This window comes from Crinia signifera, chromosome 11 (genome assembly GCF_055691185.1).
Source record: "Crinia signifera chromosome 11, ASM5569118v1, whole genome shotgun sequence".
NCBI lineage: Eukaryota > Metazoa > Chordata > Amphibia > Anura > Myobatrachidae > Crinia > Crinia signifera.
The window spans coordinates 2,858,586-2,875,286 of record NC_139227.1 but is presented as its reverse complement, the minus strand read 5'-3'; the positions used below and the strand labels follow the sequence as shown (position 1 = coordinate 2,875,286).

The 16,701-nt window shown below is 42.2% G+C and overlaps 1 protein-coding gene across 1 annotated transcript in view; it reads left to right on the top strand.

Moving 5' to 3' along the window:
- PC (pyruvate carboxylase) overlaps window positions 1–16,701 on the top strand; it is a 401,728-nt gene that overhangs the window by 323,047 nt on the left and 61,980 nt on the right. The gene's annotated exons all lie outside the window — the stretch shown is intronic.

Below are 16,701 nucleotides of genomic sequence, written 5' to 3'. Positions count from 1 at the left end.
TATTGTGACAGGCTGGCAGAATGCACCTTCTACTTCTTGGTGCGCCGCCAGTTGTGAATAAACTCGGGTCTTCTCTCCTCCAGGCGTGTGACGTCATGCATCGTGTTACACGCTGGCGAGTGCAGAGGGAGGGTGGAGTGCAAAGGCAAGGAAGCGAAGTAACTCGCACTGATGACCCACCAACAACAGAAATCGGACGCGACTGAGGGCGGTGACACAGCAGGTGTTAAGAGACTGTTCCGGCTCCCGGGCCTGCCCTCCCTATGCCCCCTGACTGCACGAATTGCTGCTAAGGGTTGGGCAGGTGCTGGAGGGATACTGCTGGGCAGAATGAGCTGCTCGAATCCTTCCTCCTCTGTCAGAGTAGCCGAGCCTGGGACAGCTGTGCCCACAGTTCCCCCTTGATGGCAGCCCTGTATCCCCATCAGAAGGAACAGAAATTCCTCAAATAAGATGAATGTTCTTTATGTACTAGTGTATCTGTTGTGATCTACTGCAAGCCGACCCTCTTGTTTTCTGTTGTAGGCTGGTGTAACTGATAAAATACATGTTCAGTGTGTCTTCTCTGAAGAAATGGAGTCCCCTCTGTAATTACATTTAAAAAGGTCCAAAACATAAGGTTATATGCAATGCGCAAAGTAATAGGGAGCATTGTTTGCAGTCAAAGGGGTCAATTCAATTAGACATGAGGGTGTTGAGTTGCTATTATAATGACTTGAAAGCACTGCTAACTTGCCCCTCCTGTAACCTGGTTCCACTCTGATTATTCTAGCCCTACGGGATTGCGAAAAAACTAAAACGCTAGTCAGACGGTGCCATAAGTGCATCTTACAAGCCACAATTTCTCTCGTGCGTGATTCTCATCGAGTTCCAAAAATAACAATGATGTCAAAAAAGGAGGGAATTGTACAGTTTAGGTAATATGGTGAAAATTAATCTGAAATGAGCACTCTTCTTCTTTTTACTAAAAACTTTTTTTTTTTTTTTACAATCAATTATACTCAGTGTTCAATTATGCAAAAACCTATCACTACGTATTTCTTATTTAAATAAAGAAAAGTTAGGAACATTTAGCTGCAGTATGGTACTTTATATAATAGCTCCTATAGAGTAATTTATCCGCTGATCACATATTATTTTGTGACGTATTTTGTGATACTTAATACTTAATACTCAACACGCTGAACGTTCTAGATTTACTGAACATTACATAAATGTGGTCTGTTTCTATATACTGGTGATTACTGTGTATCATACTGTGTTTGTTAGATTCTGAGCATGTAGATGGCTGTAAGCATCCTCTTACTGTTCCACTAGATTAATTTCACAGGGTAATTATTAATTCAGAAATAATTGCAGTTCTGCTCCGAGATCTAAATAATTCATTGCATTCCTAGTCTGAGAGTCAGCACCACCATGCACCATCCAGGTTCCAGACAGATGCCCCCTTTCCACCTCACACTGCATTATTTAATGAGTATAACCAGGGCAAGCAAGGAACTTGCAGAGCTACTGCATATACTTTATTGAACTTCATTCATAGGTTTAGTTCTATACCTTGCACAAAATATGTTGGTGTCTTTTCTACATTGTTTAACTTCTTAATTGATGTTTTTTGTGCATATTTTCTCCTTGCGGCACCTTATCCCTGTATTGCCAGGGTTCTGTTCTGTTTTGTTTCAGTGTTTGCAGTTATTTTTTCCCCCGGCATGAAGCCATTTTATGCCTTATATTCTCCTAATCCCTCTTCTGTTCACTTTCCGCTCTGCTGCTCCAGAGATCAAACTGAATGCTATTGATTTTTGCTATCTATCTTTCTACTTGTCTTCAAATAAAACCATGATGATCATTAAGTTACTGGAGCAAAGCGCCATTGGTTGTACCCTGCGCCCGACACGCACTGATGGAGCCATCTTTACTGAGCCCTCTTCATTTTCCTTTCCATGCCCAGAAATACCATTATTGCTCATCCATCACCCAAATACCGAAGTATATACAGCTGCGGTAGCCAGCATAGAGCGATCAGTATATTTGAGAGCAGATATAATGTTTCACTTTCAAGGTGAACTTTTTGCTTCCCTGAGTCACCGTCAGAAATCGGTCATATTGGCGCAGCATTTTTCAGAGAGTGTGTGAATGAGTCATGTTAAACTTTCAATCAGTCATGATGCTGACACTACAGTCATTCCCGGACATTGTTAATGCTTTCCATTAGTGTGAAGAGGGAGAGGAGAGGATTTGAATAGTGTTTGTTGTTATTTTTAGTACGACCTTCGATTTGAGCGCAAGTAACATTTTTCCATTATTTTTTTTCTTCTTTTTCCACCTATCATCATATTGTATCTACATTAGAAGATACCTGTGACATAAGCAGAACTTTAAGGGCCCTAAAACCCACAATTTTGTACATGCACCAATGCTTCTAAAGCAAGGGTGGGCAATAAGCGGCCCTCCAGCTGTTGATGAATTACACATCCCAGCATGCATTGCATTCCTTTTGCTATTTGGCCATGCTGGAGCTGATGCAAGGCATGCTGGGATCTGTAGTTCCTCAGCACCTGGAGGGACGCGCATTACCCAGGCCTGTTCTAAAGAGATATTCTCAGCACTTAGGGGTTTATGTACTAAGATGGCAGTTCAATTTTGGATAGGATGTTGCTATGGCCAATCAGATTCTGGGCCAAATGTAATCTGGTGATTTTAGGAATTGACACTTTTTTCAAGTGGCAATCAATTACATGGCAAAAGCAACCTAGTTTTTCGGTGTAAATGATCAGGTGGAAGCCTAGGTTAATGGGTCATTGGAGTCGCCCCCTTCCAGCCTACGCTATTGGGGCATCAAAATTAATGTATCCAGTTCCTGGACATCATGTAATGTTGCTAGAGTTCTGTGAATATAGAAATAGTTATGTTAAAAAAAAAGGGGCTTGGTCAACACAGTAAGACTAGGATGCAGGAGGACACTGTGCTGATTAATTAGTGGAAGGGCGGCATCAAAGGGGAAATCCAGTGACCGCAGAACCCACTGTACTGTAACTATGCCTCATGCATGTAACCTAGTCACTAGTGTAATGCTTACATCTCTGGTTTCTTGAGCCAGAAGAACAAGGTCACAAACAGAGATATAGTTACAATTTAAAAAACTCTTCAGCAAAATTGTATATCTGTTGTGCATTTGAACTCAAAATTCAATTAACACTCATCATAGAAGAAAAATGTGGAAACCAATACAGTCCTGAATGCCGGTCTAACAAAGCAGCAAGACCTTCATACCACAGGGAAGTTTGATTTGCGTGAAATGTATTTCTTTTCACAAATGATATTCATATTCAGTTTGACAAATAGGGAAATTTGATCTGGTCATTGAATAAAATAATTAGCATCACAGAGGAGATAAATATATATATTTTAATTATGTCCATTTCTTGTACTACCGCATCAAAGATGCCGGTATCAGTACAAGAAAACATAGTCCAGATAAAGTATTCATATCTCGATTATGTGCAACACCTCCCTCAGCAGGTCAAGGTTTCAAAATGTGAAGTAATGTAACGCAAGTATTAAATTCATGTTGCTAAACATTACAGTTCATCATTCAACCCAGTCTCTTAACAACATTGTACTAGAGATTGTTCTGTATACATTGAAAAGTCGCAATTCTGTTTTGAACATATTTTGACCCTTAAGGTCTGTTTTCTGCATTCCAACCTTGCGAGAAAAATACTTGAAAGTGGAATTAGCCTTTAACTAGAGCTTACACGAAGAACTTAGAAATAATCACTTTTAGAGAACTGCAGTTCTCGGATATTGTCTCAATTCCCTTACCAATTTTCTGAGCAGATGGTGGTTGCACTCTATGGAGACCGCTGAAAAACTGTAAGAGGTTGTTCAGACAAGTGGATCTACATGGAATGCAGGCACATATTACATCGGCAGAAATCCTGCCTGCATATTGCATGGTCCATATCCCCATGCACTCTGGGCAGCAAGAGTCCGTAAACATGTTTATCCTGTAGAAGTAGGCTGGATGCTATTTTTAAACCCACTGGTGCGGACACTTCAAGGGTTATTGACTGTTTTTGTGCGAGTACAGATACAATAGAGGACCGCTGCTATAAGGACCAATTTCCCGTAAGGGATTATTAACAATAGCAAATAAGAAGGGTTGTACAATTTGGAGCACAATAAATTTAGGAAGGAGCTGCCCACTAGAACATTAGGAAGGTCGCGCCACACTTAGGCTGGCGCTATTGTTGTGAATAACAGCAAATTATGTTATTTATTTTGTTCCTGTTGGTTTGTATGCTATTTTTGCTCATGTACTGAATAGGTTGAGTCCCCAGCCTCAGTGCAGCGTGGTACATAAACAGTACGAGAGAGACCAGGAAACACTGCAATAATAATTGTTCCAGCATGGCGTATTGAGATAGATGTGAATTCAGGGCTTACTGTAAGTTATGGATTCTATAGTAGCTGCACTATTTTGCATAGAAAGATACAGAACAAACTTACTCTTAGTTATTTCTATGGTGCCACAGACTCTGTAACATTGTGCAGTCAACAAAATAGCAGAATACAAATTTTATAAGAGACAAAATACTATAAGGGGCTACAGAACTAATAGCATCAGAAACATTTAATTTAAAAGGACCGAAAAAGCATTTACAATAAGTAAGGAAACGCACCCAGTCTAACGTAAAGGTTTCTAAGAGAAAAGCTGTAGGAAGGCCCATGGTCATGAGAGGTAGGGACAAGGAAGCAAATAATGATAGGGGTAAAGGGAGAGGAGTGAAGGGATGGGTGGAGCATAAGGAGTCAGCTGTCTGGGGTTGGGCAGGTAAGTAAGCATGAAGAGTTGATTTTAGAGGAAGTTTTTGAAAAATGGATGCAAGTCTGTTTATGCAAAGCATTCAGGGGGTTATTCAGAGCTGATCTCTGCTGTACGATTATGCAGAGCATTCTGGGGGTTATTCAGAGCTGATCTCTGCTGTACGATTATGCAGAGCATTCATTCAGAGCTGATCTCTGCTGTACGATTATTCAGAGCATTCAGGGGGTTATTCAGAGCTGATCTCTGCTGTACGATTATGCAGAGCATTCAGGGGGTTATTCAGAGCTGATCTCTGCTGTACGATTATTCAGATTTGATCTCTGCTGTATGATTATTCAGAGCACTGCAATCATAGTCACTGCCCAGACAGTGAAAACCCGCCCTGTGCAAATATGTGAATGGCTTACGAAAATCCCACCAATCGGTGGCTAGCTGCAAAGCCATATGCAACTCACTTACAACCGAATGATTTTTCCTGAGTGCTTAGTCTGTGCATAACCCTGACCCTTTGACGGGTCTGCGCTACAAACAGGATGATCAAGGCTGAAACCGATCTGCCTAGGGGTAATTCAGAGCTGTTCACTGCTGTGCACATTTGCGCTGTGATCTATCGATGCATACAGAATGTACCACGTACATGTGAAGGTCCCCGAAAATGGTTGGGCACACCTGTGTTTTTCTTGGCACTCACACAAATGTCAGTCCAGCTACGAGGGGATTGCAAATAAGATAGTTTATTTTTGTTGCTGTTTGGCCTCACATATGCGCGGTACGATCCGTACGCATGCAATATTGTTTGTCGATCTCCGTGCAAATTTGCACAGCAGTGATCAGCTCTGAATAACCCCTTAAGTTCCAAAGGCGGAAGCGGCACATGTATATACTTATATCGCAAGTGTGAGGAGGGAATAGAGAAAGGGATGAGGGTCATTGCCAGAACAGGACGGTCCCGTACTTATAGACCAGATTGGAGTTGTAGGAGGGAGGGTTTTTTGCAAAGCGGAGATGTTTAAAGGTCAAATATGCCTCCCCATTTGGGATAGATTGTAGCACGGGCAGATGTAGACTGACAGTGAAGTGGAGATTGCAATAATCCAGCACAGGGGACGGGAGCATTGTACAACGGTCTTGGTGACATCCAGGGTTGATATGATGAGGCATAGGACAGAATGTGCGGAGTTAAGAGAAGGGCGAAGTCAATGTTGACCCTAGGTAGCACACATGGTGACCACGTCATCCAGACATCCGAAACAGCAAGGCCAAAAGTAACTACAGTACCTGATCTACCTGATTGTTCAGTCCAACAGCTGAAAAGAGGTTTAGATAAGATGTTTTGCAAAGCTTCTTCCTTCCTCCTCCTCCTCCTCCTCCGCTCCTGGGAGGCGATAAGTATCTGAGATTTCATTCTTTGACGTTATTGCAGATATTCGGCCATATCGCTGAGGTTATACAGATGGGGTAGTTCCCATCCTTGCTGGCGGGTCGCCAGGACGTCCCCTCTGGCGACCCGCCAGCAGCCTCGCCAGCGAATATACTGAGACGCGCGTGCGCGTCTCCGTCTCCGTCGCCAGCGCAACGGAAACCCTGTCCGTCTCCGCCTCAGGGAGACGGACAGGGTTAGGGGGGGGTGCGGGCAGGCGGCGGGGACCCGGGGGAACGGATGGAAGCGCCGTCGGAAGGGGACGCGCGCGCCTCTCGTGCGCGCGCGTCCCCTGCTCGCCATCGCGCTGGCGGGGGATGGCGGCTGGCGACGCCAGCGCCATCCCCTGCCAGGATGAGACCTACCCCATCTGTGTGTCGGTGTTTTGTGCTGGATGACCTTGCGTGCATAATGTCTGATTAGGGTAATACCACCAAGCTTTAATCTGGAGCTAAAAATATGAATGTTTTTCCTGTCAACTAGGAAGAACCAGCCTTGGTATTTCGCAATGTCTATAGCCTCAATAATGAGAGAGAATTTTTCGAATTTTGTTGCAAACCAAGGTACCTCTAAATCTGATCAGAATGTAGTAGTTTCAGAAAGTACATAGGATACTGCAAATTAAAAATACCTCTTGGACTATGGGGTAGATTTATTAAGCTTGGTGCAGTGATAGTAAGCACTAACACAGATAAGTGAGTAGTTTTGCGCACCCAGCAGCCGTAGGTCAACAAATTCTTAAGGTCCCTCAAACCTTCACCATACACCACAAACAAAAAATAGAATTGTGACTTATCCGGCACTTGGAAATTCCACAAATATCAGGATTCCTCTCATGTATATCATAGATGCAATAAAAGAGAAATGGCATAAAATGGTGAAGTACGTTAAAACATCACAATTTAATCACAATGGCCACATGAAACAATACAATTAAAAAGCACTACAGATAAAGTGCATAAAGTGTCTTCAGCAATGAATCCTAAAACAGGAGGAGGTATAACAATTACCAGATGGTCCGTAACTAGCAATTAAGCAGTTCCAAACAAGCAGGGGTCCCCAATCCTAGTGTTGATGCGGCTGGGCAATCCTCTGGTGGTCCTCTGGTTCCTCCTTTTTCAGGCAGCTTAAAGTTCAGTTCACCAACGCGTTTCTTCCTCACAAAGAGGACTTTTTCAAGGTGTCCCACTGTCTGCATTAAAGCTCCTTTTATACCTAAAATCTTCCCGCGCCGAGGCTGGACTTCTAATTAATCAATGAAACTACATGTCCCATAGTCCTTAGCCTCGGCGAGAGCTTCCTGTCACACCGTGTTCCGGCGTGCAGGGTATCCACGGCAACCCCAGTCTGTGACGCAGCACAGCACTAGGTGCCGATACGTCACTTCAGGCCCGGCGTTTCCCAGAGATCGTCATGGTAACAGGACACTGACTGCCGTAACGTCACTTCATTGTGGGTGCTCGTTTGTATATGCATCTCGGCTTTTCTGGCAGCAGGTTCCCTATAATTGGGTCTTTTTGCAATATACCCTAATGTTTTTAAAGAGTTCTCTCCAATAATTTGTGTTGACTGCTATATGTCGTCACAAATGCCCACTCGAACTTATTATTATCATTCCCTTGGGGCCTATCCCTGGGTTTCAATAGTTCTTCCCTATTTAGATCTGCTATTCTGGAGTTAACTGCCTTCACATTACTCTCATCATACCCTGATGATACAAACTTTTTTTCCATCATACAGGCCTGGTCCTTGTATGTTTCCAGGGTGCTGCAGTTTCTCCTCAGGCGCCTAAACTGGCCCTCTGGAATAAATTTGAGCCAGTTTGAATGGCGACAGCTCATGGCCTGAATATAAGCACTAGAGTCTGTTGGCTTGTTGTAATTCATGGTATTGAGTTCGTTGTTCTCAACATAGATTGATATGTCAAGAAAATTAAGCCTAGTTTGGCTACTCTCAAACGTGAGTTCAATGTTTAAGTGGTTCGTATTTAAATAATTAAAAAACCTACTTAAAAGCTCCTCTCCCCCTCTCCATATAAAAATGACATTGTCTATATATCTTTTCCATAGCACCAGGTTCGCCCCATAGGGACAGTGGTTCCAGATAACATCCTCCTCCCACTGCCCCATAAAGATGTTTGCGTAGCTTGAGGCGAACCTGGTGCCCATGGCGGTGCCCACATTTTGAAGGTAAAAATTGCCGTTAAAAGAAAAATAAGGTACTTATGTAATATCTGGGCTCCCGTTTTTCTTATGAGACCACGTCCCCTCGCGGGGCTCGCTGCGCTCGCCACGCTTCGGGCACGGTGGCTTGCTGCGCTCGCCACACTATATAATATCAACTCCGTGCGTAGTTGGATAGTAGGGGTATGAAAAAATGGGGTGCATTTAACATGGGAGCCCAGATAATACATAAGTACCAAAAATAATTATTTTCTAAAATGAATTGTACTCCATCAATTAAAAAATTTTGTAGATCGCCATCTAAAGTGCTCTTATTAAGGGCTTTTCTCAATGCTTCAATTCCCTTTTGGTGTTCTATTATCATATAGAGGGATCTAACATCCGCGGTTACTAAAATTAGGCCCTCTTCCCATACTACCTCCTTCACTGCATTTAATGCATCCCTTGTGTCCTTCAGATGTGATTTATTACAAATGACCAAGGGTTGCAGAAAGAAGTCGATGTATTCCGACAAATTGGCACTTAATGATCCTATCCCTGAAATAATGGGTCTGCCGGGGGGGACACTGGGGTTTTTTGTGTATCTTTGGTAAAACATACAACACCGGAATAGAGGGTTCATCATTGTACAGGAAGGAGAATTCTTTCTCTGTGATCACTTCTTTCAGTTTATATTCTGAAAGTATGCTTTTAATTTTGCTCAGCATTTTGGTGGTGGGGTCGCTTTTTAATTTTGTATAAGTCTGGCCCTCCAGCAATTGCCTATAGACTTCCTTATCATAGTTTTCCTTGGTCATGATGACTATTCCACCCCCCTTGTCAGTTGGTTTAATAATGAGGTTTTCATTTTCTCTTAAACCTTTGAGGGCATTCCTCTCTTTGAATGTTAAATTACACCTCTGTACTCTATGGTCCATTTCTTTAATATCATCTGATACCAGTTTTAAAAAGGTCTCTACAAAGTTTCCCCTGGAGAAGGTGGGATTGAAAATGGACTTAGGTTTAAAAGGTGTCCTACCCTCATTCACCTGTGTCTCTGTTTTCTGGTTTAAGAAAAACTTTTTTAGGCTCAATTTGCGTATAAACTTATTTAGGTCCACAAATGTTTCAAATTTGTTGAGGGGGAGCGAGGGGGCATATTTAAGTCTCTTCTCCAACACCGACATTTCGGCTATTTCTAGTTGGTGATCCGAAAGGTTAAATATTTTTATTTTGCCCTTTTCTTCACCTATGCTAGATGGTTCTTCCCTCTTTTTGGGTTTTCTTTTACCTCTTTTATGTTTAGTGGGGGCTTTTCTTGTTGATTTCCCTCCCCTTTTTCCTCTCCTTTTTACCGCGGTCTGAAGGACTCCCTGCGTCTGGATAAAAAAGCAGGTGATTGACAATTGTCATCTCTTAGATGGTCAAACCGATTCCTAGACTCCCATCTGGATTGTTTAGATCCAGATAGCTCCTCATCGGTATGTTTATTCCTATTTCTATTCCTTACATCTGATTTTTGGTCCTGCTCCCTTCTTCTAAAAATTCTTTCTTCCCTTGCTGGGTTTTGATTGAGGGGTCTTCGATTTAAAGTGTCGTTTAATCGGGGGTGTTTCATAATTATCATCCCTGGATTGGAAATTCTCAGCATACTCTCTATTTTGGGGTCGCCTATGGGGTGGGATCCATTTTTTTGTCTGGTAATCCCCTCTGGATTTTTTATTAGTGATAGAATTAGTGGTTCTCTTTTTATTTCCTTGTGTGGAACCCTTATTGAAATCCAATCTTTTTGTTGCAAAGTTTACCTTTGGGGTTTCGATCTCCATCTCTCCTGTTTCTTCCCGCTTTCTATCCCTATTAAATTTCCTGACCTTCCGTTCTACCAATTTATTTTCATTTTTCCTTAGATTATCCTCTATTCTTTTTTCTAATTCCTTATACTCTGGTAATTTTGTGAAAGGTAGAGTTAGTTCTTTTAGACTATTAATCTCTTTTTCAAGCAGGTCCAAATCCTTTTTCCTTTCAAAAATAATCAATTTAATCAGAGATAAGGAACAAGTTTTAAGAATGTGTTGCCACTCTTTATCAAAACTTTCATCTGATGAAGTGAAAGATGCATCCTTAAAGACCAGAAGGCCTTTCGGGATAATTTCATAGGAGAGGTATCTTTCTAGAGTAACCACCTCCCACCAAATACGGTTTTCTTTCAATAGGGCTAGTTCTAATTTTTTTTTTATGACACTTTCTAGATTTTCATCTAGTAGTATAATAGAGTCTCCCTCTTCTCGAAAGACATAATTAAATTTGGATTTTCTGCCATCTCTTAAGGCAAACATTTTGCAGCAATAGTAACTCACACAACTTTTTGAGAAAAAATAGACTATAAGCACTAACACAGATGAGTGAGTAGTTTTGCGCACCCAGCAGCCGTAGGTCAACAAATTCTTAAGGTCCCTCAAACCTTAAAGCTCCTTTTATACCTAAAATCTTCCCGCGCCGAGGCTGGACTTCTAATTAATCAATGAAACTACATGTCCCATAGTCCTTAGCCTCGGCGAGAGCTTCCTGTCACACCGTGTTCCGGCGTGCAGGGTATCCACGGCAAACTCAGTCTGTGACGCAGCACAGCACTAGGTGCCGATACGTCACTTCCGGCCCGGCGTTTCCCAGAGATCGTCATGGTAACAGGACGCTGACTGCCGTAACGTCACTTCCGGCTGGCGTCTCCAATCACAGGCGGAGGCGGTGTTAGTTAATCTCTCCGCCACATCACTTCTCAACCCCGATCTTAGTTTGTTTATATGGTTGCTGGGTAACGCCTCCCGGGCTTCTACTCACATGTAACATCGATCTATGTAGAGAAACATCAAAATTTATTCACAGAAGTGATCGTGTCTGGTTTTTATCACCGGCCAATCAGCTCCTACCTGTCATTTTTCAAACCAAGCCTGTAACTTCACAGGTAGGCGCTGATTGGTCAGTGATAAAAACCAGACACTTTATCACTGCACTGATCTTAAGAATCTACCCCTATAGTTCAAAGCAGAGAAGGGAAAGGGGGGACATGATGTAAATCTTCAAATATATCAAGGGTTTTAACATAGTACAGGAGGGAAATTTTTTCCATAGGATTCAATGTTAAAATGAACTGAGTCCATTTTAACATGGAATTCAATGGGAAAAAGGGGTCCTTTTCATACCCCTACTATCCAAGTGGGCATGGAGTTGGATATAAACCTGTGGTGAGCGTAGCGAGCCACCAAGCCCGAAGCGTGGCGAGGGGACGGTATTCTGTGTCCCCTCGCGGGGCTCGCTACGCTCGCCACGCTTCGGGCTCGGTGGCTCGCTACGCTCGCCACAGGTTTATATCCAACTCCATGCCCACTTGGATAGTAGGGGTATGAAAAGGACCCCTTTTCCCATTGAATTCCATGTTAAAATGGACTCAGTCCATTGGACTGGGTCCATCGCATCGCATGCGATATGGTCGGATGCGATGCGATGGACCCGATTTCAAAATCGGCAGCCCAGTTAGTACATAAGTACCAAAAAAATCACTGTGCGGCGCTGGCATTTTTAATGAATATTTTGAGGATCTCAAAGCAACATTGGCGTCTGTCTGTGTGGCTAAAAGCTATGGAAAAATGTATACCACCTATTAAATTGAGAATTTAACCCTTTGAGTGCCAGCATCTATTTGAGAGATGCGCTAAAAATTCCAGCGTCGCTCACATTTGTTGTATAAATTCAAATTAAAAATGTTGTGTAACTAGAGATTATATTTCCTATAGTAAACATTACAGGTCATTATGATGAATAAAAATGTGTGCTTGCCAATTTTCACACCTATTTTGACAATTTGCGTTGGCACTCAAAGGGTTAATAGATGGTATTCAGGCAGATTCATCTAAGTCTCAGTTGTTATCTATGGCAGCAGGAGATGCTGTTTTATATACTGTAATCCTGCAATCAAAGATTTCAGGTCTAGTCGTGGTTATCGGAAGAGTGATGTGGTTAAAAGTTTGGGAAAAAAAATTCAGGAGCCACAGGGTGAAAAGTCTAATCACCATTGAAAAGATCATTCAAAACTTACAAAAAAAAAGAGATTTTTTAGTCTCTCCTTCAAACAGCAGATCTTCCAGCCTAGAGGAAGAAAATGCAATTTTCCTCAACTAGAGGGTTTGATTTCACAGATAACCAAGAACTGCCAGGATAGAGCAATCTAAACAAATCTAAGGAATTCACGAAAAGTCTGCTTGACAGGGAGGGCATACAACTGGGGTGGTCACAGACTTGTGTGTTATAAGGATTGCACAGAGAGAGTACTTAATAATCTAAGGAATTACCACAGAAATATTTTTTTCAACAAAATGGCTGATGAATAGAAAAAAATGTGTGGTCTTATAACAGACGATCAAGACCAGGATTCGGGAGTCGTTATTCCTCTACCCAGTTTCTAGAGAAAGATGGGATTTTATTCCAATCTTTTTTTCAGGTTCAGAAACCAGAAAGGAGTCACAGACCAATATTAAATGTAAAATATTCAGTTAGACAATGCTACAGCAGTAGCTTGCATCAACCACCAGTTATGTATCTGTGATAGGAACTTTTTTATATTCTGTCCTGAATTTTCACCAGAATTCCAGCAATATCAGCAGTCTTGGTACTTATATGTTACTAACTATAGTGGGCGCCCAACTAACATATAAGTACCGCAGTCTTTATTCCAGTAATAGAGATTTGTGAAGCAAAGTTCCGGAGTCGCCAGTCAATACTTCTGGGTAATGGTCTCTGCATCCAGTGGTCGGATTGTGGTGGGTTGCTAAAGATAGTGCTGATGGCATCAAAGTTCAACTGAAAGACAGATTTTGTTGCAATATCAGCGATCTGTTCAGATAAATGCCATAGCAGGCCCATGGTCTTTCATCTGGCATACATATTTTAAAAAATTCCAATGGTTTTAAGAAAAATAAGAGGAAAAAATTCCAGTAAATCAGGTAGCACCAACCTGGGCAAAGAGAGTATTGTATGTGGTCATAGTTAAAATGGCTGTGGGTCAGGGAGTCAGAAATACAGAAGTTAAATTTAATGGTGTGACCTTTGAAGCCAATATTCTGAACAACAAGGGTTTTTCAGGTTTGGTTGTTCAGACAATGATTAAAACAAGGAAAAGTGTTCCTGCACATGATTTTCAATGGATCTGGATGGTTTTCTATTGGGCCTTGTCCCAGGTTCCCTGGAGGCGCAGATGTCAGCCCTTCAAGATGATTTTCAGAAAAACAGTTGTTCCAGAAGACATAACCGTTCTTATCTTAAACCGCCCCATAGACAACCCATTGAACATTTGTATTTAAATATGGTTCTTACAGCTGTTCAGGATGTGGAGGAGGTAGATCTCAAATGAGTTACCTAGAAATAGGAAATAACTATCTATAACACCAGCTAGCAGGGTGTCAGAACTGTGGGCTCTATCTTGTGATTCTCTATATGGAATTATACATGGACAGTGATGTGTTTTCATGCATTTTCCTCATTTCAATTCACGGTTAGGCAGTCTCTAAATTTCCATTTAAACAATGACGTAGTGATTCTTCTTTTTATAAGGCATCAGCAAATAACAAATATCACTGCTAGTTGTGGGTCAGGTATTAAGAATATATGCAATGCAGCTGGGTATTGCCATCATAAAGGGGCGCATGGGAGCTTGCTATTGCTGTAGTGTGGCAGGTCTCGACCCACATGCATCATGGTTCTGTTACAGAATGCTGCTATACACCGCAACTACGTAGCAAGACACATCTGTAATTCTGTATGATGCAAAGAAAGAGGATGGTTGGCGTCTAAGCAGGTCCTAGCGAGAAGGATTAAAGAACAATTAGGTTGGTCTGTATCTGCTAAGCTGCTTCCAGTTATAATCTCAGCACATTCATCGCCCCATGTGGTTACTTCATGGGCCGCATGGAATGTGGCATCCGCAGAACAGTTATTCTAAGCATACATTCTCCAAACTTACGTTTCCATGACCTCATGTCCAATGACTCTGAACGTGGATGGGAAGTATTTAAGTTCTATTGATTCTGGACACACGCTCCCCTAGGAATAGCTGAGTCGGGGGTGATCATACAGCAGGTGCAATATACAAATGATGATGGTGCGGGATAATGCAGTATAAAACTTTTCTATTGGTCACAATGCCAGTTATTGGGGGGGGGGGTGGAAGGTAAGACTCTGGATGAGACTTACACTGTCCTCAGGTGTCAGGGCAATGGAATGGGGGCTGGCATTGAGATGTGACAACGTGATAGTCTTAATTGTAGATGTAGGTAGGTGTCGCGGGAGGCTGGCGTCCCATCCTGCCCATGGTGCACGCTTACCTGTCTTCTTAGTCCCTTACTGTCCTCTTCTCCGTTGCCGGGTTGTGTGAGCGCTGTCTGCGCTTTCAGATTCCTCACAGCGCCTCTGGGATTTGGCGCGCCCGTAAAGTGAGTTCCTGCACGGCCGCTATTGCAGCGTCTGCCAGGCACCGAAGCCCTGGTGTTTGGGAGGAGACTTATGGTTTCTACGTCTTCAACTAAGGCTGACTTTCACGTTGTAACACCCCAATCCCAGCACCCAGCCTCCTGCTATGGACCGTGAGAGTCTCAGCCGGAGTCTTTCCTTCCTATTCCAGTATTGTACATATGTTTTATTGCAACAGCCGTGTACCATCTGACCATTATTATCACCACTGCATGTGTAGGAGTAACAATGGACATTTACAGATACATTGTACACCAATTATCTGAGCGCAGGTTACTAACTTTACCATATCTCATATGTTGATTATATGAATATAATTGTGTCCCCCAGATTGCATTCGGGCCATACTGTAAATCGTCTTTGTGGGAGATCCTGGAAGACGAGGGCCCAAGAAGTAGCTGCAGGAGGCTTGCTGTTGCCATTTGCTGTTATGACGCGTCTTTATGGCTGCCTCAGCTGCAATTCACATTTTGTAGAGGGGCCAATAGAAAGCGGAAATGACACCGATTGGTTGCCTTGGATTGTTTATATTGTTGATACTTAATCTCTATTTATTTTTTTATTATATGGAGTATATTCACCCATTGTAGATTGATTGTTCCGAAATGTAAATAACACTGCCTTGAATATTATGCCTATGCGATATTTAAAACTAATAGTAGTTCTAATACAAACAGGCAATCATTTTAAGATACTATTTTCAATATAAAATGATCAAATAAAATGTTCACTATGGCTTTTAAATAACAGCAATCCTATGAATCACAATGATTATAAAAGTCCCCTGTAAACTACATGACATTCAGAAGGAAAAACCTGAAGTCAGAGTAGAAAAATACCAGAATGCTGCGTATAAATAAATGGATAGTAAAACCGTGTAAATATTATGTACCTGGAGTCTCCTAGCAACTGCTTAGGTCAGGTGCCCACAAGACGCCAGCTTACAACAACATGCATTTCTGTTTCTATTCTAGCGCGTCTGTTTTTGTTCTCCTTTGGCGTCACCCTTCATGGGGCAGTTACTATAATCATTGTAGTTATTACCACACTTACATCACGTTTTTATAATGTTAGCAAGGTGTGGGTGGGAGTTTGTTGGTTTTTTTTGTTGTTGTTTTTTTTCTGATGGGGGGAAAAAGGTGGTCAGGAATAATTTATAGGTGACCCTATTTCCACTCTAGGTGTGTGTCACCATAAAAGTAATTATTTAGTTTTCTATGTACTGTAAACCACCATTGCCCTCTATGCTAACTTATGCTGCTTTCACATCGCAAAACCTGCTTAGACCCGGTCTTTAAAACGTTTCTTAAAACGGGTCAGAGCAAGTTAAACCCCTATATTACTGTTTAATTACCGTTTTTGTACCTCCTGACACACCTGTTTCACCCATAGAAAACAGTTGTGGTTGTGGGCAGTGACATGCAGGGATCCAGCCTATAGCCTTCCGTGGCTTCAATGGCACAATCTTTGCCGGCTGGAGGCAAGAAATAGTAACACATACACACCTCCCCCCTGCTCATTAAATATGCACTGTGCTGGGTCCCCGCTCATTAGATATGCACGGAGCAGGTCCAGCTCACTGCTCGATGCTGCCTGGGTACTAAATACCAGTTCTGAGCCATTAACACTGCATAGTAAATGACTCAGAACCGTGTTGGATCCTTCTTTTAAAGCGCAAGCTAAGTGATACCTTTGAAACTTCTTTTTTGCATGTACACTGTTTGGTGGAGGTTTGGGAGAACTCCACACTCATAGGAGTCACTGGCATT